The following is a 24,656-nucleotide window of genomic DNA, read 5'->3' as shown; positions in this document are numbered from 1 at the left end:
AAACAAAGAAATATACATACCACAAACAAGAAGACCCTCCCAATAGGGAAAACCATCACTTTGAAGCAATGATTCACTTACAAAAATAATGGTTATTTCTAACAAATGGATAGCAATAACAGGTCACAGATAATTTATAAATAAATAACTTATTTCAGCGGGAAAACAGGCATGAGCACATCAAACCCTGATAGTGTTACTGGGTCAGAGAGAAATTTTCTGTGGATACAAATGTGCCCCACTCAGATATAGAAACAGATTTAAAATGTTAAAAACAAACAAAAACCAGAAACCCAACAAGAACACAACTAAGCAATAAATACAAAGACAATAAAAAGTTGTCAAAATTTCAGATGAATTTTGGCATAAGTGGCCAGAAATAATACAAACAGCATCAGCTAATGTTTGGTTTTGTTTTTACTTCTCTGGGAATAAGCATAACATTAATACATTATAAAAAAATGACTGTATGTTGAAGCATACAATACACACTTCACAAAGATCTTCAGGGTGTTGCCTTGGAAAGCGTGGTAAAAGAGGAAGGAACACTACTCATTATATGGAGACATAGGAGCTAAAAGTAGTTCCTTAAGAGGCAGGCTGGGTTTCAGAGTGCTGTGTCAATCAGCAAGAACAAGTTGCTAGTGGCATTTAAAAATGACAAACTTGATGTGATTTGGAGACACCGTGAAATTTAATTGCCTCTTTGATGATTTCTTGGAATATACTTCCTTCAGTCAAATTAAGTAATCCTAATAAATTAGCTTCTTTTCCTTCTTAAAATGAAGAAAGTGAATAATCTGCCATTAATTATGAATTTACAGAAGAATGCTAGCTGTTTTAAGATTTACTTTTATAATTCAGAGTTTGAAGTTGATCCTTATCCCTCCAACTATTAGTTCACAAAAAATACAGTTTCAAAAAAAGATTATTTTTAAAATGCAATTTCCATTTAATTATCAGCATAATTTCTAAGCATTCCATCCTTGGCTATGCAGGCACTTATATCTTTAAGATCCCAATTGTATTCACCAGGATAAAAAAGTAAATAGCAATAATGCAAAGATATAATAACCTACAGAGCAGCTAGGTAGCATAGTGGGTAGAGAGCAGGGCCTGGAGTCAGGAAGACTTGCGCTCAAATCCAACCTCAGCACTTGCTAGCTGTGTGATCCCTAGGCTAGTCACTTAACCCTGTTTGTCTCAGTTTCTCATCTGAAAAATGAGCTGGAGAAGAAAATGGAAAACCATTCACATATTATTGCCAAGAAAACCCTAAATGAGGTTACAAAGAGTCAGACACAACTAAAATGACTAAACAACATACTGCACAAAGAATTATTACCTAAGAGAAATAAGTTTACAGTTCTTTGCATAGATCACAAATTAATTATACTTTCTATCTAAAAGCAAATCTGAAAATTCTAAAAGTTTAGTGGCACTGTTCTTAATTTATGGAACAAAAATGTGTCATCATACAACTATGTGTTCTGCTTCCATTAAACACTGAAGACAAGGTATAGTAGAAAGAACTTTAAATATTACTCCAGAAAACACTTGTTAAAATTGTACGATCACCAAACCTGGCTGTGTGACCTAAATTTTTCTCTCTGACTCAGTTTCTTCATCTCTAAAATGAGACAGTCAAGTTAATTTAACTCTAAGGTCACTTGCAACTTGAAATCTATGTTTCTATAATTCTTTGCCTCTATTTACAGACAATAGAATCCCAACCAATGTTCAATGAATGAGAAAATGAATGGATTCTCTTTTAATTGTGTAATAAACAGCAAGATAGTATTTCAAATCCACTCTATATTTGTTAAAATATGTTTTCTTCTTTTACTCTTGTATTTTACTCATGGGAGCTTAATAAATACACAAGTACATAAAGAATAATGTCATTAACCATATTTTCATTCTTATGAATCTTAATTAAGTCTATACACTTCATAAAATTTGGTTAAGTTCATGCATTTTTTAAACTCTTCTTAAAATCTCAGATCTTTTTGTGTGCATCACTTCTGTTAGGCTTCACAAATAATGAAAGATTTGTTACAAAATTTATGGATTGTCTAAGCTACTCCTTATTTCTTTCTGGTACAGGCCGGGTTAGACCCATTTGGAGTTAAACTTACAATTGAAAAGAAGGAAAACTTAGAAATAGAATGTTGAGAGGAGTGGGAGTTTGAAAGCAATTGGGGTTAAACGACTTATCCAAGGTCATTCAGTTAGCAAGGGTCTGAGGCTGGATTTACATTCAGGTACTCCTTACTCCAAGGCCACTTAGGAACCCCAGAAATAGGATTTTTGAGAAAAGAAAAAGCTATATTTGGGCATATACACATTTGTTAACTCAAGCTAAAGATAGATAAATAGGTGGGTATTGTAAAATAATGATTTTAGTTGTCATTGATACTACGATCTTGTTTTGGATGGCCAATCAAGATCTTACCGTAAAAGGTATATACTCGCAACATGGGTCTGTTTCTTTTATTATAGGTGTCTGTACATGAATTTACTGTCTGTGTTTAAAGATACTCCTTTAGTCAGAAGACTTCTCTGACTCACAGAGTTCTTTTCCATGTTTCTTCAGGGCTCCATTATTATCTTTGTACTTCATGGTAGTGCTGAACTTCAGAAACAAGTCCAGTTCTAAGGTCAAATGAAGTATTGAAACTTAATGGAAATGGTTTTAGTGACCTGATTGTTCGTAAGATAGTATTATTGTAGGCACTATGAGAAATATGAGTAAGAAAAATTTTAAAAAGCTGTTGATGTTAGTACTTGTCTACAATTTTCCCAGGTCAGAACCAGAAACATAATGTTAATAACTTTGGGGCCCATTTGTCAGAATTTGGTCCTAAAAACATTTGCTTCAGAGAATTATAAAAAAAAAAAGATAGGCAAAAGTAAACTAAGGCTGCAACATTTGAAAAAGAAAAGTAATATTTAAAGGGTTTTTAACAATAATATAGGAAAGTATAATGCCAGAAATTCTGCACTGTGTATGTATTTATTTCATAATAGATTAGCTAAGTGTGATAAATCTATTATGCTGAAGACTTGAACACTACATTGAACAGTAATGCACAACTGGGTGGAAGAAGACACAATTTTCAATCATTGCATAGAATATGTAAATACTTTACTGATGACTTGGGAGACTGTGTACTTATATGGGTGTAGAGATGGAAAAGTACATAGGACAATATGCATATAGCCAAAAGAATATGACAACTGTCTCCTTGTTGCTTGGCTCTATTGTCTTTTTTCTTTTAAGAAAAAAATCTTATTTAACATTCTTGAGTTCCAAATTCTCTCCCTCCTTCCCACCCTTCCTGTACCCAATGAAAAGGCAAGCAATACTAATTATACATGTGAATCATGCAAAAGGCATTTTCATATTTGCCATATCACAAAGAAAAGCAAAAAGAAGACAAAGCAAATGAAAAATGTGCTCCAATTTGCATTCAGAATTATTATTTTTATCTCTAGAGATAGATAGCAACTTTCCATCATGAGTTCTTTGGCATTGTCTTGAATCATTGTATTGCTCAGAGTAGCTGAGTCTTTCACAATTGTTTATCAATAAATCATTCTTCTTACAATGCACAATGATCTCTCAGTTATTCTCACTTCACTTTGCATCAGTTCATATAGGTCTTGCCATGTTTTTTTTTTTTTACCCTAAAACCATCCTCCTTGTCATTTCTTAGAGAACATTAGCACTCCATCACAATCATATGCCACAACCTGTTCAGTTATTCCTCAACTGGTGAACATCCTCTCAATTTTTACTTCTTTGCTACCACAAAAGAGAGCTAGTATAAATATTCTTAAACATATTGATTCTTGTCTTTTTTTTGGATCTCTTTAGAGTGCTGATCTAGTAGTAATATTGCAGGGCCAAAAGCTATTCACAGTTTTACAGCCCTTTGCATATAGCTCCAAATTATTCTCCAAAATATTTGGAACAGTTCACAGCTCTAACAGTTTATTAGTGTACTCTTTAGTCTTACCTCTTGCATCATCTTTTTTCTTGATAGGTGTGAGGTGGGACAATCAATAGTTATTTACAACATTTTTATATGATTATAGATAGTTTTGATTTCTTCTTTAGAAAACTGCCTGTTCATATTTTTGACCATTTATCAATTGGGGAATGGCTCTTATTTTTGTAAATTTGACTCAGTTCCCTATATGTGAGAAATTAGACCTGTGTAAGAGAAACTTTCTAAAAAATTTTTGTATTGCTTCAATTGTTTACAGTACCATTTTAGCAAAAGTAGTTTCCTTCATTATCTCTTTTAATTAGGTTTATTTTTTATTTCTTGCTTTATTTGAGATGATTGCTATCCTTGAATTTTTACCTTTAGTTGATGCAAAATGGATTCTGCTGCATCCTTTTATTTTAACTATATGTATGTGTCTTTCTATTTAAAGTTTGTCTTTTATATATAACATATTATTGAATTCTGGTTTCTAATCCATCCTGCAATCTCCTTCCATTTTATGAGTTGACTTATCCCATTCACATTTATGGTTATGGCTATTGACTGTGTACTTTTCTTCATCCTTATTTCTTCTGTTTCTCCTTCTCTCTCCCATTTTACCTTGTCTCTCATCAAAAGTCTGTTTTGCTTCCTACCACTGTCCCCTTACATAAACTTCCCCTTTTTATCTGCCCACCAATACCTCTTGTCTTCTTCCCCTCCTATTACCCTACAACAGCGTGAAGTTCAAACATGGCCCACTCAGCCTCATTTTCCCCTCCACTTATCCCTTCTTTGTGTGCCTTTTTTATGTGAGAAAATTTTCCCCATTCTATCTATCCTTCTTTCCTCTTCTTCTTCTAATACATCCCTGTTTTTCACACCTTATTTTTTTGGAAGTCATTTCAACATAATTGACATACCTATGCTCTCTGTCTATGTAGACTCTTTTAAACTGCCCTAGTAATAAGGTTCTTATGAGTTGCATGTATCATCTTCCCATATAGGAATATAAGTAGTATTACTTTACAAAGTTTCATGATTATCTTTTCTTGTTTACCTCTTTATGCTTTTTGAGTCTTGTGTTTGAATGTCAAATTTTCTACTCAACCCTGACAATTCCATCACGAATACTTGAAAGCCCTCAATTTCATTAAGTACCATTTTCCCTCCTGAAGGATTATACTGTTTAGCTTTAGTTGGTTCTTAGTTGTAAACCTTGCTCCTTTGCCCTCTGGATTATCTTACCTCAAGTTCTCTGCTCCTTTAACATGGAAGTAGCTAATTTTGGTGTGATCTTGACCGTGACTCCACAATATTTGAACTGTTTCTCTCTGGATGCTTACAATATTTTCTCCTTGACTTGAGAACTCTGGATTTGGCTATCATATTTGTAGTAGGTTTAATTTTGGAACCTGTTTCAGGAGGTAATCAGGGGATTATTTCTAAGATACTGGGGCATTTTTTGTGATAAACTTTAATTCAAATCTTGCCCTTCGTACTTAATAGCTGTTCAATAGTGACTAAGTCTCTGAGCCTGTTCCATCAACTCTTAAAAGAAATTAATAACTATAATGTGAACTTCATAGAATTGGAAGGATCAAATGATATTGCTTGCATAATTGGGAGCTACTTTAACTTCTAAATCATTATGCCTCATTGGACACACCTATTAAGGTGATATCTATGATTCTATGTCTTTTTTGAACAGTGACGATTTGACTGTGCAGCATGGGAGACACTGACACGGGACCACTCACCATGGCATGCTCACATAAGAAAAGGTGCTTTGCTTTTTGAGCAAAGCAGAATTGAGACAACACAAGGTAAATGCAGGATGCACAGATATGAGATATCCACCCCAAATATTCATAAGGACTATCTGTGCCCAACCTGTGGTATAGAATCCTAAGCTCATATTGGTCTGATCAGCCACAGTCAGACACACTGAAATTTCACTTTACAATGGTGATGTCATTTTGGTCCTCTTCAAAGACAAAGGACAATAATCACCATCACCAACTACCACCACCATTGAGTAGTAACTGTATATCCACTAAAACCAGTAATATCTCACGTATCATTTTTTATGCCTTTTCCAAATATCTCTTCCCTTGTCTAAATGTGATGATCTGTTTAATTGACAAGTATGGATGGCTGCCTCTTACAACCTCTTTAAAAGTCTTTTCCCATGTCCCCTTCTTCAAAAGATGTTTCCAGATTCACCTACATCTTAATGTCCTTCCTCCAAAACCCAGGCTACTTAGTTCTCAGTCATTCTTCATGGATTTTTCTATGAACATTTTGTATTCCCCTAGTAGAATGAAAGCTCCCTGGTGGTAGAGGTTGTCTCACTTTTTTATTGATGTTCCCAGGGTCTTGCACGTAGTAGATGTCTGTTCCTAAACCTGTATTACACTATTATTTTTAATGTTTCCCTATCACAGAGTTTAGCAATTCCATCAGAATAAAAGATATGAACTTGGTCCAGTTTGAGTGATTCTTAATTGTGCAGGTTCATTGTGGCTATTGTTTCAGATAACATATGGTTCTTCTTTACCTCCTAGTTATGGAGTAAGGCTTTGAGTCAGCAACTATGCCAAATCTTATTCTGAGCTCCCAATATTTCCAAATCATTCAAAAAACACATTAGTCCAAAAGGCAAAAGGTTTCTAATTAAGGTAAATTACAGGAAGTTGAATCAAATAGCAAACATTTTCTACAACCATAGATAAAAGAGATGTCATTACTATTGTCTCCAGGATTTTTTTTCCTTTAATCCTTCTGTTTACTGTTCATGGAGAAAGGACAGAGGCAGTTCTGAGCTCAACATTTGCAATTTCTATCCAAGACAGCCTAAATTAGCTCTACAGTTTGTCTATTCAACATAGTATTTACACACATGAAAAATAATATGAGAGTAGCATTGTAAATAGTTTCATTTAAGGAATAAATGTGCAAAAAAAGAGAAGAAAATAGCACAATGAATGGTCAATGGAGACCTTCCTGTTCCATTAGCAAACTTAACATTTTAAGTGGACTCCCATGACAAACTTCTAATAAGACCTGGGAGAAAGTCACACAGGAAAGACAAGTACAGATGGACTGAGATTGGCTTCATTTGGAGGGATACTTGAATCAAGAGATTTCATATTCATTCAAGAATGTAACTCAGTCAGTTTAGAATCACAGTCCTGGTGCTAAAGTATATGGTCTTGTATCTTAGATTTCTTTTCCTCTAATCTAATGCAGGCAGGCTGACCAGCACTGATTCCTTAGTATGGGCTTTTCTCTCACTTTAGCTCTACCATTCTTATGCCATGACTAGGCCATACCATGATGTTTTTTTCTTTGTTATTAACTTTTCCTTTTCACTAGAGATAAGAGATGCAAAGATGAAGATTAAAAGTCTAGTGAGATGACCAGGTATGAATAAGATGAAGCATGATTAGAGTCCTTCCTGAAATGGTGGTTTGTATCACCAAGGCAAAATTCACACCATTGGTGGTGACTATGAATATGCTGATGTAGTTTTGGATTGCAAAGTATAATAGACTCTTCATATATAAGGCAGAAGAAAAACATTTATTCAGGTACAAGAAAGCCAAATTCCTCACAGTAACCAAGAAGTCAATACACATCTGCAGGGGATATGGGTGTTTCCAAGCCTCAACTCCCACCCCTGCTTTTCCACAATCAAACAAACATTCACAATACTAGCTGTGCCTGCTTGCCTGTGTCCTCTCTCCTTCCCTCCACCCTAACTGCTCTGATCAGCTTTCTCCCAATTCTGCTCCACCCTTCCTGTTCCACCCATTCAGCAAACTCTTCCCACCATGTGTGACTTAGGTGTCCATCTGATCCAAGCAGGTCACATGGTCCTATTAATTAATGGGAAAAGATCTTCCAAATTAAATTGCCATTACATGGTCCCAGGGAGAGTGTTAAACATAAGGAATTTGAAATCTCAATTCAGAAGTTTTGTAGGATGATAATACTTAGTGTAAGTCTTCCAAGTTAGTCCATTTGTAACTGAAGTAAAGTTAGGTTCCTCTGTTTCCTCTACCTGATAACTGTCTTATTCACAGTCTACAACAACCTAAGGCAATTCACCTTCCCTTATCCCCATTACTTACAAGTCATCCTGGCTGTTCATATCCAAGAGAAGTTCAGGAGCAGTCAAGACCACTTCCACCCATGTCCCACTGTGGACTAACTGAAGCTGGGATGGAAAGTTCAATAAAGGGTAGTGGAAATCTCCTCCCATATTACAAATATGTTAGGATTCTTGATAGAGCTTTCCTTTTCAGTAAAAGTCGATATGAAGTAATAAATTGGACAAGCAAAAAAAAAAAAGAAAAATATATGGATGGATACAATATATGGATATAGTATGTGAATCAACAGAAAAATACAAAAGCACTATACTCTTCCCTCTTCTGAATCATAAGATGGTACAGTAGAAAGAAAATAGATTAATATGGAAAGAATAACTTACATTTATAAAGTACATTAAGGTTTGCAAAGCATTCATTTATTGCAAAGTATATATGTACATGTATATGTATGCATATACATACACACACACGATATGTGTGTATGTATATATGTGTTGCGTGTGTGTGTATATGTATATATATATATATATATATATATATATATGTATATGAAAGGATATAAACATACTTGCAAATGTATGTGTTTACCTGAGATTATGCTGCACAAGAGGCAGTCACTGTTCAGGAGACTGGAGCCTCAGGTACTATTTTGGGGGTAGAAAGTTTTAAGATATCTAAGACACGGTCTCTCTTGTGAATGGTATGACATTTTGCAAAATTAGTGAGAAGATTGCCCAAGAATCCTGCAAATCTGTGCTTTGTTTTCAAGAACCTACAAAATATAGCAGTTGTTTTCAACATTGTATTATTTTATTCTCCTCAGTTTATCAAATATTCCAATATTTAATATATTCCAATACTATATTGCATGAATACATAATGCACATTTTTATCTCTACATCTAATCACACAATTGCCTATCCCTGAAATTGTTTCTCTCCTAACACTTACATGTTGAATTTCTAACTATCCTTAACTCAAATGATGTCTTGTCTAGGAAATCTTTCTTGATCTTTGCTATTATTAATGGCCACTTTTCTCCCCTTGAATCTCACACAATACTTTATTTTGCATCTCTTGTTCACTTATCACCTGGTGCTGCATATAATAATTATTTGTATCTGTGCCTTATCTAACCACAACTATAAGCTCCATGAGATAGCTTGGCATAGTGGAAAGAATGCTGGATTCAGTGTCAAAAGAGTCCTTTGAAACTTAACTGTATAATAATCAAAGTTATTAAACTTTCTCTGAGCCTCAGATTTCTATTTTTTAAATATATAATTTATTTATTTTTCAGTTCTCAACATTCACATGCACAAGAATTTAAATTTAAAATTTCCTCCTCATCTATTCCCACTTCCCATACCAGGACAGCATGCACCCCATCCACCTTTTGTTCTAGTCTGTCCTCCTTTCTATTACCCTGTATCCCTCTTCGATCCTCATCCTGTCTGTTCTTCTATAGGGAAAAACAGATTTCTATACCCAGTTGCCTGTATTTATTATTTTCCAGGTGCATGCTAAAACAATTTTTAATATTCATTATTAAAGCTTTGAGTTCCATATTCTCTCCCTTCCCTTCCCACCCACCTTCTTTGGAAAAATACGCAATTCAACATAGGTCATAAATGTAGAACAATGCAAAGCACTTCCATGAGAGTTATGTTGTGAAAGACTAATCACATTTTCCTCTGTCCTATCCTGCTCTCCATTTATTCCAATTTCTCCCCTGATCTGTCCTCCTACAATAATGTTTGCTTCTGATTATCCTTTTCTCAAATTTGCTGTCCCTTCTTTTATCTTCCCATTCCTATCCCCTTCCCCTTTGCCTTCTTGCAAGGTAAAATAGATGTCCACATCCAGTTGAATGTGTGTTATTCCCTCCTTAAGCCAAATCTTAGGAGAGTAAAGCTTACTTATTTCCTTTCACCTCCCTCCTATTCCCCTCCATTTTAAAAGATTTTTCTTGCCGTTTTTATGTGAGAGTTCTTTTTTGATCATGGTTTTCAGGTAGATGAATAATTTTCAAATTATTTCTCCTGAATGTATTTTCCAGGTCAGTTGTTTTTCCAATGAGATATTTCACATTATCTTCTATTTTTTCATTCTTTTGGTTCTGTTATATAATTTTTTGGTTTCTCATAAATTCATTGAGTCATCTGCTCTATTATAATTTTTAAAGGACTATTTTCTTCAATGAGTTTTTGAACCTCCTTTTACATTTAGCCAACTTGGCTTTGTAAAGTATTATTCTCCTCATTGATTTTTGGACCTTTTTTGCCTATTTTTAAAGATGGCATTGTCTTCAGAATTTTTGGGGGGTCTCCTTTAGTAAGATGTTGACTCATTTTTCATAATTTTCTTGCATTTCTCTCATTTTTCTTCGCAGTTTTCTTCCACCTCTCTTATTTGATTTTCAAAATCCTTTTTGAGCTCTTCCATGACCTGAGACCATAGCATATTTTTTTGGAAGTTTTGGATGTAGAAGCCTTGACCTTGCTATCTTCCTCTGATGGTATGCTTTGCACTTCCTCATAGGAAAGGATGGAAGAAAATATCTTTTCACCAAGAAAGTAGTAGTCCTATTTTTTTCCCTTTTTGGGCATTTTCCCAGTCAGTTACTTGACTTTTGAGTCCTTTTCAAGTGGACTGTATACTACTCTAGACTTCAGAGGTTTTATGCAGCTGTTCTTTGAGATGTCTCTAGGGACCTGTATGTTTTCAGTTCCTCCAAGATGGCACAATTAAGGGAGAGGAGGTTACTCCTCTCTTGGTCTGTGAGCAACCAAAAACACTCTTTTCTGCCCTGGAACTGCAAGTAGGATTCCTTGTCCACAGCCATCACCAGCTCTGCCATGCCAGAGCTCCTCCTCACCCCAGGACTGAGACCTACATAAACTGCTAGATTTCCACAGTGTCTGTAGGTGGAGGGCTCCAAAAGTAGAAGGTGCTGCCACCCTGGGGACAGGGCTGGGGCCAGACAGAGCTCCCCTCTCACCTAGGTTAAAGAGCTTTCTTACTGACCTTTGAGGCAGTTTTTGGTGTTTGTGGGTTGAGAAACCAGATCCAGTCCTGTCAGCCGCTTGGCACACATTGGGTTGTGCTTCACTCTGAGCCCTGAGTAATAGACCTTTCCTGTCTTCCAAACTTCCAGGATGTCTTGAGCTGGAAATGTGTTTTGTTCTGTCATTTTGTGGTTTTTGCTGCTCTAGAATTTGTATAAAGTCATTTGTACAAGTATTTTATGGGCTATGGGGAAGAGCTAGAGCATGTCATTACTTCTACTCTGCCATTTGGCTCTGCCCCTCAGATTTCTCTTTTGTAAGGTGACAATGAGAACATCTGCAGAGTCTAACTCTCAGTGTTTATTTTAAGCATCAAAGCACATAATGCATCCTTTGTACCTTAAAATACTACATAATTGTCACCTACCACCATCATCATCCTCATCACCATTGTCATCATTATTAAGATGAGGGGGAAAGGTATAAGCACTTATATAGTGCCTGCTCTGGTCCAGGAATTGTGTTAAGTGCTTATTAATGATATTATCCCATGTAATCCTTACAACAATGGTGGGAGATAAGTGCTATTTTTCTCCCCATTTCACAGTTGAGAAAATTGAGACAATCACAGGTTAAGTGATTTGCCCAAGGTCTCAGAGCTGATAAATGTCTGAGGTTGATTTGAATTCAGATCTTCCCAATTCCAGGCCCAATGCTATGTTAGCTGTGCCAACCAGATGCCATGACAAGAAAAAGGGTCATATTTTATCACAGTATTATAAATCTTCCCTGGCTTAACACGATGTTCTGAATGCCATTCGTATAATTGTTTTGTTTCCCTTTTTGTGAGATTTTTATATGAAGTCCTTACATTGGAATGATTTTTAAAAGTCAAATGATCCTTAAAGGTCTTGTTATTTTGTCAGAACACACAGGCTCCTCAAACCATAATTTCTAAGCAAGAATTGAGCAACCCAATATTGTGAGCATATTACTCTCTATCTGTGTTTGGGGCCATGTGATACAGTAGATATGTCAATGACAGCTAGAGGCTCTGAGATCTTAGAAGACAGCTCCTGAAGAAAAAATTAACACATACATACAGGTACATATACAGACCTATACACAGATATAGATGTATAGGTATATGCTGAAGCCTGTCTCCCTATAAATCTGTCATCTTTTTTTTTTTTTTTCCTGGTAGCAACTGCTTATATTTAGGTAGCTCTCCTAAAAGTGATTCCAGGACAGAGGATACTAGGGACAATTTTTCCTGAAGGCTATATTTACTAAGTCAGTTGATAATATTTATTTGGCATTCAGGATATGAAAGTATTCAAGAATACATCAAGAATTCAAAAAAACACCAATTTCTAACCATCAGTCTGGTGAAGTTCCCTGTTGTGTTGCCTCAGATTTCCTACAAGTGAAATAAACACACAACTTCATCTTAGTAATTCTCCAAAATCTTCAAAAGCGGCTTTGGACAATTCTGCCCAATCACATTCACATTTTTGCTTTCTAAAAGATCCAGCTGAAACTCCAAATCATGATATCCCTGTAGTCATAAAGATTACATCTGTATATTAACATGTCTCTCCAAAATGTAATGAGTACCCACATCATAATTCACCTTCATTGGTTTCTGTTGGAAGATAGACATTACATCCAATTGATAGTAGCCAGATTCAATCTAAGAATCAATTCACTTTCCTCCAACACTCTCTGCCTTCAATGTCTACTACATATAGTGAATAACCTTTTTTGTGAAATCATAAAACTAAACCACTTCTGTAGAGGAGAATAAAAAATAGCTGACTTGCTTTTAATGAGAGAATTCCTGCTATAGCAGTTTGTTTGTTTGGAATGATACACAACTTGGGTAGTCCTGTATAATTGTAAGGGCTATCAATTTTTCTTTGTCATAATTTCCCCCTCCTTTGATTGTCCATCAACTTCACTCAGTGAGAACTTTCACAGAAGTTGATGTCTTAGAGGGAGTTTTTTAATAAATTCACCTCAAATGTTCCCATATTGTTCCCTGCTTGTCAACCCTCTGCTTGTTAATTTTGTACCACTTAACCTAATTGATACCAACTAGGATAACAGAAAATGGTTCCCAACAATTTTTGAATGTGGTTGATGTATGCTAGGAGTGAAATTACTACAGAGCATGGGGTACCTTCTATTTTATTTGTACCTTCTATTCTAACATGTATAATTTATGGATTTTTTGTTTGTTCACTTGCTTATTTTGACATATACTACTTTTTTACCTATCTTTATTGTTCTTAATCAATATTTGTTTACACTATTTTATACTATTCTTTGACACAGCCTATTGTATAAGAATAGCATATAAATTATCAAAGAATAATTATAAAGTAAATTTCCCTTCTTAGTGCAATTAGATGAATAGGAAATTAAAAACCACGGATCAATCATTTTGCCTGTTTCTCACTAATTTAAGTTATGTTGTCTCATGTTGGCACTTTGACTTTTGTTATCCAATATGATGTTTACTTGCATATGACATGACACATCAGAGATGCTTAACAAATCCTTGATGAATCAAAATAATAGATTCTGTGGATGTTGTATTGTAACAGTAAGCATTCCAATATACATGGTGGGAGGGGGCTGCTATCACAGGTTCTTAGATCTGCATTAATAAAAGGAAAGGCAACTTTGAGGGGTTAACAATCACTTTAATTAAGCACATGTATCATTCCTTTAACCAAATACCTATATCATTCACTTAGTTCAGTGAAGTCAGCACCCTGACCTTCAAGGTAAATGCAGAGAAATCAAAGATCAACAGACATGGCTTTCTCTGCCCGAATTCAACTGTCTGATCAAAGTTACAAGAGAGGGAAACACTGACATCTGGGTTTTCAAAGCTGGGGGACTCCCTAAAGTGGCTTCCCAGAGACCTTATCTGGCCAAACAAACACTTCCAGGCAGTAAATCCCAAAGTAATACCTAAACTCAGAGTACTTTTGCTTTTTGAGAGCCAGAGAGCATCATAACCCTTGTGAGCCAGTGCTTCATGAACAGAAGATGCGGACCTTCCCACAAATCTTCCTTAATCCAACTCCTCTTAATGGGCAGGTCCATTAATAGGTGGGGAAGATCTGTAATCACATTAAAATAACTAACAGTACAAATACATATACTATTTCTAGTTAAAGAAATTCTTGCTACTGTACTTTACTCCTAGTAAAGACTCTTGGTTGAAAAAGGCAAGATTCAGTCAGAGGCATTATTATTGCATTGATTTTACCAAAACAAAAATAGCAAAAGATTCCATTTTGCTTGCCATCACATGTATCAAGGAAAGAATTTATTTTGCTGTTTAAAAAAATATTGTAAAGGATTTATTTGCAAAGCCCTGAATTTGTTGCATTAGATGAGATGATGGGACTATTTTTTTTCATTATAAAAATATTGCCAAAAGTGAAATTAACATTGAAATCAAATTGAAAGATAATTTTCTTTTGTTTATTTTGAAGATGGGAAAGCTGAGAAATGAAAATAGTAGTGAGTAGAGATGTCATGTTTTCTTTGGGTATGGAGAAGCGAAGGGCTCTTTGTTTCATTTCTAAATAATTGCTAAAGAATACAGATGGAGAAAAATGCTAGAAACAGGAAGCAGACACCACTTGAAACTGGACTTAGCACAATGATGGACATTTAATAAACCTTAGTTGAATTGAATTGAATTAGCCCCCAAGAAGCAGACAGGAAGATGTTATAACAGTATTTCCTGAGTAGCACTAGAGTAAATAGAAATGTTGAAAGGGAAGGAGGTTAGAAAAATAAGAAAAAAAAAACACATTCACACACACAGGAAAGCGTGCACATTGGTCACTGAGCTTGCCCTAAAGCCCCAGTTTCCTTTCAGATCATTCGTTCCCTTCATTAGAAGCAAAGTTCTGACTCTATCTAATGTTACTTCATTAGACTGTGGCTACTTTTCAACATTTTTTTTTTTCTCATTGTGGTTGACTACTCTTATTTCATTTTCTTCAAGAATCAGTTCTGGTGTCATCTCCTACTTTGTTAAGCTTTTCCTGATCCCTCAAGCAGTTACAGCTCTCTCTCTACACTAATTATCTAGCATTCACTTAGCTGTGTACATATTGTAGGAATCTGCATATATCTAACTGGGATGTAAGCTCCTTGAAGGCAGGAACTACTTTCCTTTTTTGTTTATATTACTAGTGCTTGGGGAAGTGCCTTGAAATAGAATAATAGGATACTAGATCAACAGTGAGAAAAGACTTATGAGGTCATATACTGCAAATCTTTTCATCTTAGAGAAGAGGAAGCTAAAGGCCAGAGATCTTAAATGAGTTAGTCAATGCTAATATACAGGTATCAATAACAGTATCCAAACAGAATTGTATTTTCATGCTATTGTGCCATCTTCAAAAGTTTACTAATAAAAGTTTATCAAATTAAATAAAAATAGCTAGCATTTCCCCATGATTTTAAAGATTACCATGTGCTTTAAATATATTATCTTGCATGATCCTCATGACAAAACTATGAGGCAGGGGCTATTATTATCATCATTTTTATAAATGAGGAAAGTGAAGTTAAGAGAGATAAAATTACTTATCCTCGGTCACATAATTGGCAAGTGTCTGAGGCAGGATCAAATCCAGGCCTTCCAGATTCCAAATTTTCCTAGTTGTCTTTATTTGAACTGAACTTTAATAGGCAACCTAGGGTAGTAGGTAACTTAACATGAGTCCTTTAAAGAAAAGTTGTCAAACTTAGGACCTACAAAGCACAAGGAACCTGCAGAACTTCTGACAGTAGCAAGAACCTGATTAATATGTAAATGGGAAATATTTATATAATAAATATAAATATGTTATGAAATAGATAATGCTAATTCATGGTTTTCTAAGTCAATATGTGCTTACAGGAATCTGTTTCAATTTGAGTTTGATCCTATTTTCTTTAAAGCTAAATTCTCATTACTCTTTACAGAAAAAGACAAAAACTATTACCATCTTCAAAGTTACATACCATGAGCATTTTTATATAGTAGACAGAGCCTTTGATTAGAGACAAAACAAAAGTGAAAAGATCAGAAAATCTCATCTGATCAAGTTCCAAATATAACCTGTCACATTATGTTCCCTCCTTTAAGGAAAATATCATCCAATGTGTCAGAGGATTGGTTTAAAAAAAAGCAAAACAGAAGAGAATCGAATAAGGGGTTAATCCATCCAGCCAATTAATCTGGCAGTGTTTTCAAGAGATATATAAAACCAGTGATAAAAAATTCAGATGGAAATAGGGACCTCCAGTCCTATACATGAGAATCCCCAAAACCACATATTAATATAATTTTGAAATGTAATATCTGTTTTATTTTATTTTCATTTATTTTGTGAAATATTTTCCAATTACATTTTAATATGGTTTGGGCAGCACTTGAGAATATTGTGCTGTATGGGATGTACGTTTGATACCTCTACTTTGAACAACAAAGTCAGAAAGGAAAGGAATTCCACTCAAATACTGTTTCCCTTGCTATATTATAGTTACCTTCTTAAGATAATGAGTTCTCTAAGTTTATTCCTTGCCACATACTGTAATATATACATGTATTTTTTTTCTAAAACTATATTGATCAACTTTATTGGCTCTTCTCCCCACTCCAGTTTTAGAGTTGTGCAGTGTTACATCAGAACTATTTGTACAGTGAGTGATTTAGAAATGAGGTTTCTATAGGAGTTAAGTGACTGACCCAAGGTCATACACAGGCATTAGATGTCAGAGCTGGTATTTGAATCCAGGCCCTCAGGCTCCAAATCATTTTTTATTGTACCACTTTGCCTCTGTCAAACTTGGAATAAGAAAGCATAGGGTCAAATCTGGACTGTGACACTTACAGTGTGACAGACCAAGTAATCGACTTCTTTGTTCCTCACCTTTAAAGGTTTGTAGGCTCTGTTTTAGAAATAATACCTTAAAATCTGCTTTATCATTTGTCAGTTTCCCTAAGGTGAAAAAAAGAATATATTTTAAACCAGAATCTATCTACTTGCATCTATTCTACTATAAAGAATGTAAAATGTAATGACAGCATCACGATTACAATTATTTATTCATTGAATCAGCTTGGTCCTGTAATGGATAACACGCTGGCCCTGTGGCCAGTAATGTTGTTTTGTCATTTTCAGTTGTGTCCAGCTCTTTCTGATGCCGTTTTGGAGTATTCTTAGCAAAGATAGTGCAATGGTGTGCCATGTCCTTCTCTAGCTCATTTTACAGATGACAAAAGTGGGGCAAACAGGGTTACATGTCTTGTTCAATGTTTTGCAGCTAGAAAGTGTCTGAGGCTGGATTTGAACATTTGAAGCTGTCTTCTTGATTGCAGGCCTGGCACCCTAACCATTGCACCACCTAGCTTCCCAGAGTCAGTAATAATTGAGTTTAAACCTGATCTCAGACACTTACTAGCTGTGTGACCTTGTGGAATTCATTTCTTTTTGATTCACTTACCTCAAATGCAAAATAGGGGTAATAATAGCATTTACCTCTCAGGATTACTGGGAAGACCAAATGAGACAATATTTGTAAAATGCATAGCATGTCATCATGACTATGTAAATGATAGGTATTATTATTATTATATGCTTTAATAAAATATTAGCTTCTTAATACATTTGACTTATATAGAAGCTTTCTTGTTCTTCAAGAATTTGAAAAAAAATAAATATTAGTTTTTTGATCATATACTGTGTATGTCTCCTTTAGCATCACAGTAAAAACTAAGTCTATCATGTGGTTTGGGATTACCTTGATATATTACCTCACTTTTATTATTGCTTCTAAAAAAGTGTCACATTCCAGTGATAATAATTCACTACAAAGTTATACCTTTTTTTACTGCTTATATACTTTGTGCTTAATCAAGCTTGTCAAAATATTGAAATAGAATGAGCCCTAGATAGAAGAACATGGCCTGTGAAATGTAGAACCAGGACAATAGTAGGAAGGTACAATTTTATACATCAAGATAAGACAGGGTGTATTGTACTTAAAGTTGTCACAAAGGGAAAGCTTCAAATTTCATAAGTAGGACGGTTATGGAACAAAGCTTTCTTAGTTAACTTGTCCTTGAAACTTTTATAGAGTTGAAATATATTGCTTCATGTTGTTGAGTTGTTTTTCAGCCATTTCAGACTCTTTGTGACTCCATTTAGAGTTTTCTAAGCAAAGATATGGGAATTGTTTGCCATTTCTTTCTCTATCTCATATTATAAATGTGGAAACTGAGACAAATAAGGTTAAGTGACTAGCCTAGCTTCACATAGCTGATAAGTATCTCAGACCAGATTAAACTCATCTTTTTGACTCCAAGTCCAGAACTCTATCGACTGTGCCACCTATCCTAATTACATTGTTAGAACACACAATAACTGGTTGGTATTTTGGAGGAATGATTTAAATACTTATGGGTCTAGAGAGGGATATATTTTTGGAGAGAAAAGAAAAAAAAAGTGTATTTCCACAATTTAACATGGTTGAAGGAATAAGTAACTTTGATACAAGTCAGAATTATCATTAGACTGTTGTAAATTAGGAAGACATTGAATTATAGCAATAGACATGTTTAAGCATGGAAGTGGTAACTCAGGTTAGATCAGTTGTCAGTCATGTAGTCTCGGTGAAGAATATTGTAATTCATCTTTTCAAGACTACCTCAAATTCTACCTCCTCCAGGAAGCCTTTCCTAATACCTTCAGTCATTTTGTGTCAGATTGTCTAATGGACTGCCTAATTTATTAAATAATGTTACGCTATTTACTTGAATATAGTGACAATTCTCTTTTTGTCTTTGTGTATGCAGTATCAGGCACAGTGCCTTGCATACAAAAGAAAATTTAATAAATCCTCACTAAATGAATGAATTATTCTATGTTTTGGTGTTACTGGACTCCCACCCATAAACTCTTCTAAAATAGATTTTTCCCTAAAGAGATGACTTTGCAAAGTTTAGCATTTCAAGACCAGGTTCAGAATGAGGGCCATGCCATTTTTTTAAGGTGCCAGCTAGGTGGTACAATGACTCAAGCATGGGACTTAGAGTCAGGAAGTTGTTGTTTCTTGTTTAGTTGCTTCAATCATGTATGTCTCTTTGTGACCCCATTTGGAATTTTCTTGGCAAAGATACTGCAGGGGTTTGCAATTTCCTTCTCCAGCTCATTTTACAGGAGGAGGGATTGACACAAATAAGGTTAAGTGACTTATCCAGATCACACAGCTAGTAAGTATCTGAGGCCAGAACTCAGCTCATAAAGATGAGTCTTCCTGATTGCAAGCTTAGTGCTCTATCTACTAAGGCTAAAATCATGCTCAGAAGCATTAGCTGAGTGATCCTGGGCAAGTCGCATGTGTCTCTATTTCATTACTTGCAAAATGATGATAATATTACCCACTTCTTAGGGTTGTTGTGAAGTTAACACATAAAAAGTGTTTTGACACCCTTAAAATATCATGTAATTTCTATTTATCTTTTGTAAATGCTGGCTATCTTTATGTAATCAACAAGTCATTTAACTTACTAGAACTTTTGTTTCCTAAAATGCTAAAGGATCATTAACACATGATAGTACTTAATTTTACAGGATTGTTGTGATGAGGACAAATGAGACAGACAGAGGGGGAGAGGGGGAGGAATGGAGGGAGTGGGAGGGAAAGGGAGAAGGAAAGAACATTTTTTTAATTTAAAGCAGTATTTCTTGTGAGGCAACATGGCTTAGTAGGCAAAGTACTGCACTTGAGGTCAACAGAACCTGTGATCTTAGACAAGTTACTTGAGCAATCAATGCTCATAGGCTACATATTTCAGAGCATGTGCCAATTTGTATTGGTAGTGAGCTGGGAGTTCCCTATACCAATGAGATCACTAGATGTCACAGTAGATTGCTTTCTGGGCATGAAATTAGTAAAACTTGGGTTCCAATATGAGCCTCAGACCACTTATTAGCTGTGTGATCATGGGGAAGTCACTTAACCTCTGTCTACCTCAATTTCTTCAACTGTACAATGGGAATAAGAATTCCAAGTATTTCCATGGAGGATAAAATGAGATAACTGGGGGAAAGAGAGAGAGAATAAACATTAGTATAGAGTCTAATTTGCGTCACGCACTACGTTAAATGTTTTACAAATATCCCATTTGATCTTCATCAAAAACTCTGTGAGGTAATTGCTGTTATTCCCGTTTTACAGTTGAGGAAACTGAAACAAATAGAGGCTAAGTAATTTGTTCAAGGTCACACAGCTAGTAAGTGTCTGAGGCCAGATTATCCCTCAGGTCTTCCTGAGTCCAGGCCAAAAGCTCTATCCACTATATAACCTACTACTTGGATGTAATATTCAAGGTTATATTTTTAAACCATTTTGCAAATGTTAAAGCACTATATAAATGCCAGTTGTTATTTTTCTTGCTATTATTATTGTTATTATATCATAGGAAGTTATAGAACTCTGTCCTTAGGGGCACCTGTGTTTAAGAGTAGCAGTTTACCTCATATCAGCTGGTAGTTACATTGCCTTTTGGGCTAGGAGATTTCAACTCAGCTATCCCTTTTCCTGTCTTAAAGTCAGCTAGCGTCTTCATTACTCTCACTGAAGAACACCAGTAATTCATGCCAAGAAGGTAAGATTTTGCTATTGATTGAGCCATACCAAGGAAATAATCTTGGGGAAAGGCAGGGTATTGAAGACTGAGTTTTTATAACAATGCAGGTTTGGGAATGCAGGTAGGTTCCTAGGGACCTAGAGTCAAAGAGTCAGAAATGATTAACCTAACTAGCAAACAAGGTACCGTGACTAGATACGAAGCTGGTCAAGTGTGCTTGGCCCCATTCTAGTCCCCATGAGTTATTCTGAAGCACAGCAGCCCTCCCCAACCATTTTAATGATCGTGTTGCCAGTGTTGAGGCCCCGGACATACTGTCTCCATTATGTTGGTTTTTATAGCTCAGTCAATAGAATTCAAACTGAATGACTGATAGTCTAATTATAGCATATCACTAGGCACTGTCTTCTGTAGCAGAGCCCAGCTAGCTGGAACAATGCTAGGTAACTCCTGACTGTGCCTCATTATATCTCAGAAATACTTCATCTTCCCATATTTTCTGTATTATCCCATTCAAAACTCTTATCTGATTTTTGACTGACAAGAATCTTTTCTATGTAACTATACCAGGCAAACTTCCTTTTGCAGATCCTGAATATAAAGCCCAAGAATTGACTATACTCTGTGACTTCCTGATTGGTGACTTTGACTGGCTCTGGTAAACATTGTGATTTAGAAACAACAGACTTTTCCCACAGAATTGGCAATTTGTGACAGGTCTAGAGGTCCTATACCTCTAGAAAATAATTTTCTAACTCTAAATTAGAATCTAAAATGGAATTTAGAGCCTCTATACTCTCAAAGTACATAGCAGTTCAGAAAAACTTACATCACTAAAGGCAAAGTCAATCCAAATGGTTTGTTGTTGTTCCGTCATTTCAGACATATCTGACCCTTCCTCATCCCATGGTGGGAATTTTCCTGAAAGAGATATTGCTATGGTTGGCCTTTCTTTCTCTGTCATTTTACAGATGAGGCAACTGAGGCAAACAGGGTTCACACACCAAGTAACTGAGGCCAGGTCTGAACTCTTCTGAACTCAGGCCTCATGTTCTATCCCCCGGGCCACCTAGCTACCTTTCATTTTAAATGTGCTCCTGGTTAATTCAGTTCATACTGCTACTATGAGATCTGCAAGTGACTTGAATAGTTTTTGTGCAAAAGGACTTGGGGCAATTAGCATGTTTTGTTGTTGTTGTTGCTGTAATTGTTGTTTTATTTTGCAAATTCACACTCTTTCTGGTGCAAGAGGCAGATATGGGTACTGACAATACTGGTGATGCCAGCAATATGAAGTAAACTTCATCTTATCACATGGAAAGTGGATGGTATCAATTACAGTGGTAGAAATGGTTAGGTATTTGTTTTTAACCATATAGATGGACTCTACCACATCTACTAAAATGTGGAATTTCCTGACATTAATATCTACTTCTGAGAAAAATTAGATTTTCTCCTAATTCTCCATATTAAAATATACAATATATGTGTAAGAATAGAACAGAAAGCTTGGCTTGGGTTCAAAGAACTGTTCCCTAGTGTCAGTCCTGTTAATAGTTTTCCTTCAGACCTCATGCAAGTCTATTTAGGCCTCAGTTTCTGCACTTATGAAATGAACTTATATTAAATTTCTAAGATCCTTTCCTGTACTGACATTCTATGGGCCAATGATATGCTACCATTTAGGTTTCAAGATAGAAGCCTCAATAATCAGCAGAACTGATTTATATTAAACCACACAATATTTATGATGCTTCAGTCACTTGTTCCTATCATCTGGCACAGAAGTTGTCGTGCCATAAAGTATTCTCACTCATGTCATTTAAAATCCAATTTAAAAATCTATAGATAGTCAAGCATTCAATGTTAATAATACAAGATGTCAGATCTCTAGACCAGTAAAGCTGTTTTTAATGTATTCTTCTTTTCTGTGCCAAGAAAATGGGAGAGGTGGGGAGGGGAGAAGAATACAAAAACTAGACTCTTATGTGTTTTCTTCTTCTGATTTGTAAACCAGCCTTGTGAATTTAGTCCAAATTGACTCCTTCTTGGCAATTTAGTCTTAGCTACCTGAGACATTAAGAAGTATATTTTCTAGCTTTGGGGACAGCTATACAATAACGATCATTCTTTGCTTTATTTTATACTTAAGTATATAAAAATATGATAATGAGTTTACATGTCAGAATATGGAAAAGCAGAATTCAGAGAGGGTACACAGATTATTACAATTTATAGAAAGATGGAACCTCAGAATTGTTAAAGACCTCAGAGGACATCTAGAATAATCCATTCTTGATCAAGGATCTTCTTCATAACATTTCTTCCCAACAAGTGATCTTCCAAACTTCCTTTGAAGACTTCTAGAAAGGGGTAAATGATTGATCTCTTTGGTTATGTCCCTTTTGGAGCAGCCATAATTACTAAGAAACTTGTTTTCTCCATACAATCAAGACTAAATCTACCAAACTTGTAACATCAGTTCACAATTCTTCCCACTGGAATGAAGCAAAAACAAAAACAAACAACCCTAACTCTTCTTCCAAATAATAGACCTTCAAATGCTTGAAGAAAGCTATCATATCTCTCCTAAGATTTCTCTTCTCCAAGCTAAACATCCCAGTTCTTTCAAATGATCCTCATATGGCATTAACTTGAGTTTCTCCACCATCTTGGTTGCCCTCTGTAGACATTTCACAATTTATCAATGCCCATCCTAAATCTGGTGCCAAAACTAAACACAATAGTTGAGATATCATCTGATCAACAGAAAAATACAAAAGCACTATAATCTCCCCGCTTCTGAATAATAGGATGGTGCAATAGAAAGAAAACTGAGTTTGGATTCAGATTCAAATCTAGCCTCTTCCTTTCATTATTCTTGTGGCCTTAGTCAAACCATTAGAGCTCTTGACTTATTTCATTACCTGTAAGATAAGGTTGAGATAAATGTCACAATTAAGTGAATTAGCTATTTTTTATTGTCATATTTCATTCTTTGAACTGGAATCAGGGATTCTAGAGACTGTGGAAAATCTCTGTGACAAGAAGTGAAGGAGAATTTGGAAGACATGGTGTCTGAAGTATGAGCCCTTCTATGCATGGTTGGAATGGAGTAGAGAGAGGGGTCATAGTAGTTGAGGGCATTAAGGGCCTAAAAATCCAGGATATTTGTGAAGGCAGGGATTGGTGTGAAGAAGACGAAACCAAGTAGTAAACTTACTGGGAAAGAAGGAATGTGACCTGGAAACTAAAGTGAAAATTGAAGAAGTGGTTTCTCAGTGGGAGTGAAAATAAAATTGTCTCTAAATGTCATTGGTACGAATGAATATTCCAGCTCCCCCTTCCGAACACTTTAGGGAGGGGAGAGAGAGATCAAGTTGGGAAGACCTGACTTCAATTTTTATCTCAGACATTTACTAGCTATGTGACCCTGGGAAAATCTCTAAAGTAATTAATACCTTCACTCGTAAAAAAAATTGAAAGTTAAACTTCATAGCTTCTAGCCCTCCTTCCATCTCTAAATCTATGCTCCTTAGTATATCAAGGCATGTGTAATGAAATCATTCTGTCTTGGAGAGAGCACAAAAAGTTGTAGTATTCACAGTGGAAAAAAGTTAGGTTTCAGTGAATCAACTATAATGAATGTCTAGCGGATAGAAATTTGTGGGCTAGTTAAGGTTATCACATGGTCAACAGTGTTGCATATGAAAAGATCCTATCTGCCAAATACCTTGAGTTAATATGGGACTGACTTTCGGTTAACTTTTTTGTTAGCTCATGCTGACCATAAGTCCACTAAGACCCAGATCATTTTCAGAAAGATTAATGGCCACATCTCCTCCCTTTGCTAACTGAGAAG

The 24,656-nt window shown here is 35.5% G+C and overlaps 1 protein-coding gene across 3 annotated transcripts in view; it reads left to right on the top strand.

The window, feature by feature from the left end:
* Positions 1-24,656, top strand: part of LINGO2 (leucine rich repeat and Ig domain containing 2) — a 1,607,677-nt gene that overhangs the window by 753,632 nt on the left and 829,389 nt on the right. The window lies entirely within an intron of this gene.

The sequence above is a fragment of the Notamacropus eugenii genome, chromosome 1 (genome assembly GCF_028372415.1).
Source record: "Notamacropus eugenii isolate mMacEug1 chromosome 1, mMacEug1.pri_v2, whole genome shotgun sequence".
In the NCBI taxonomy this organism is placed as follows: domain Eukaryota; kingdom Metazoa; phylum Chordata; class Mammalia; order Diprotodontia; family Macropodidae; genus Notamacropus; species Notamacropus eugenii.
This window is presented reverse-complemented; position numbering and strand designations above follow the sequence as displayed.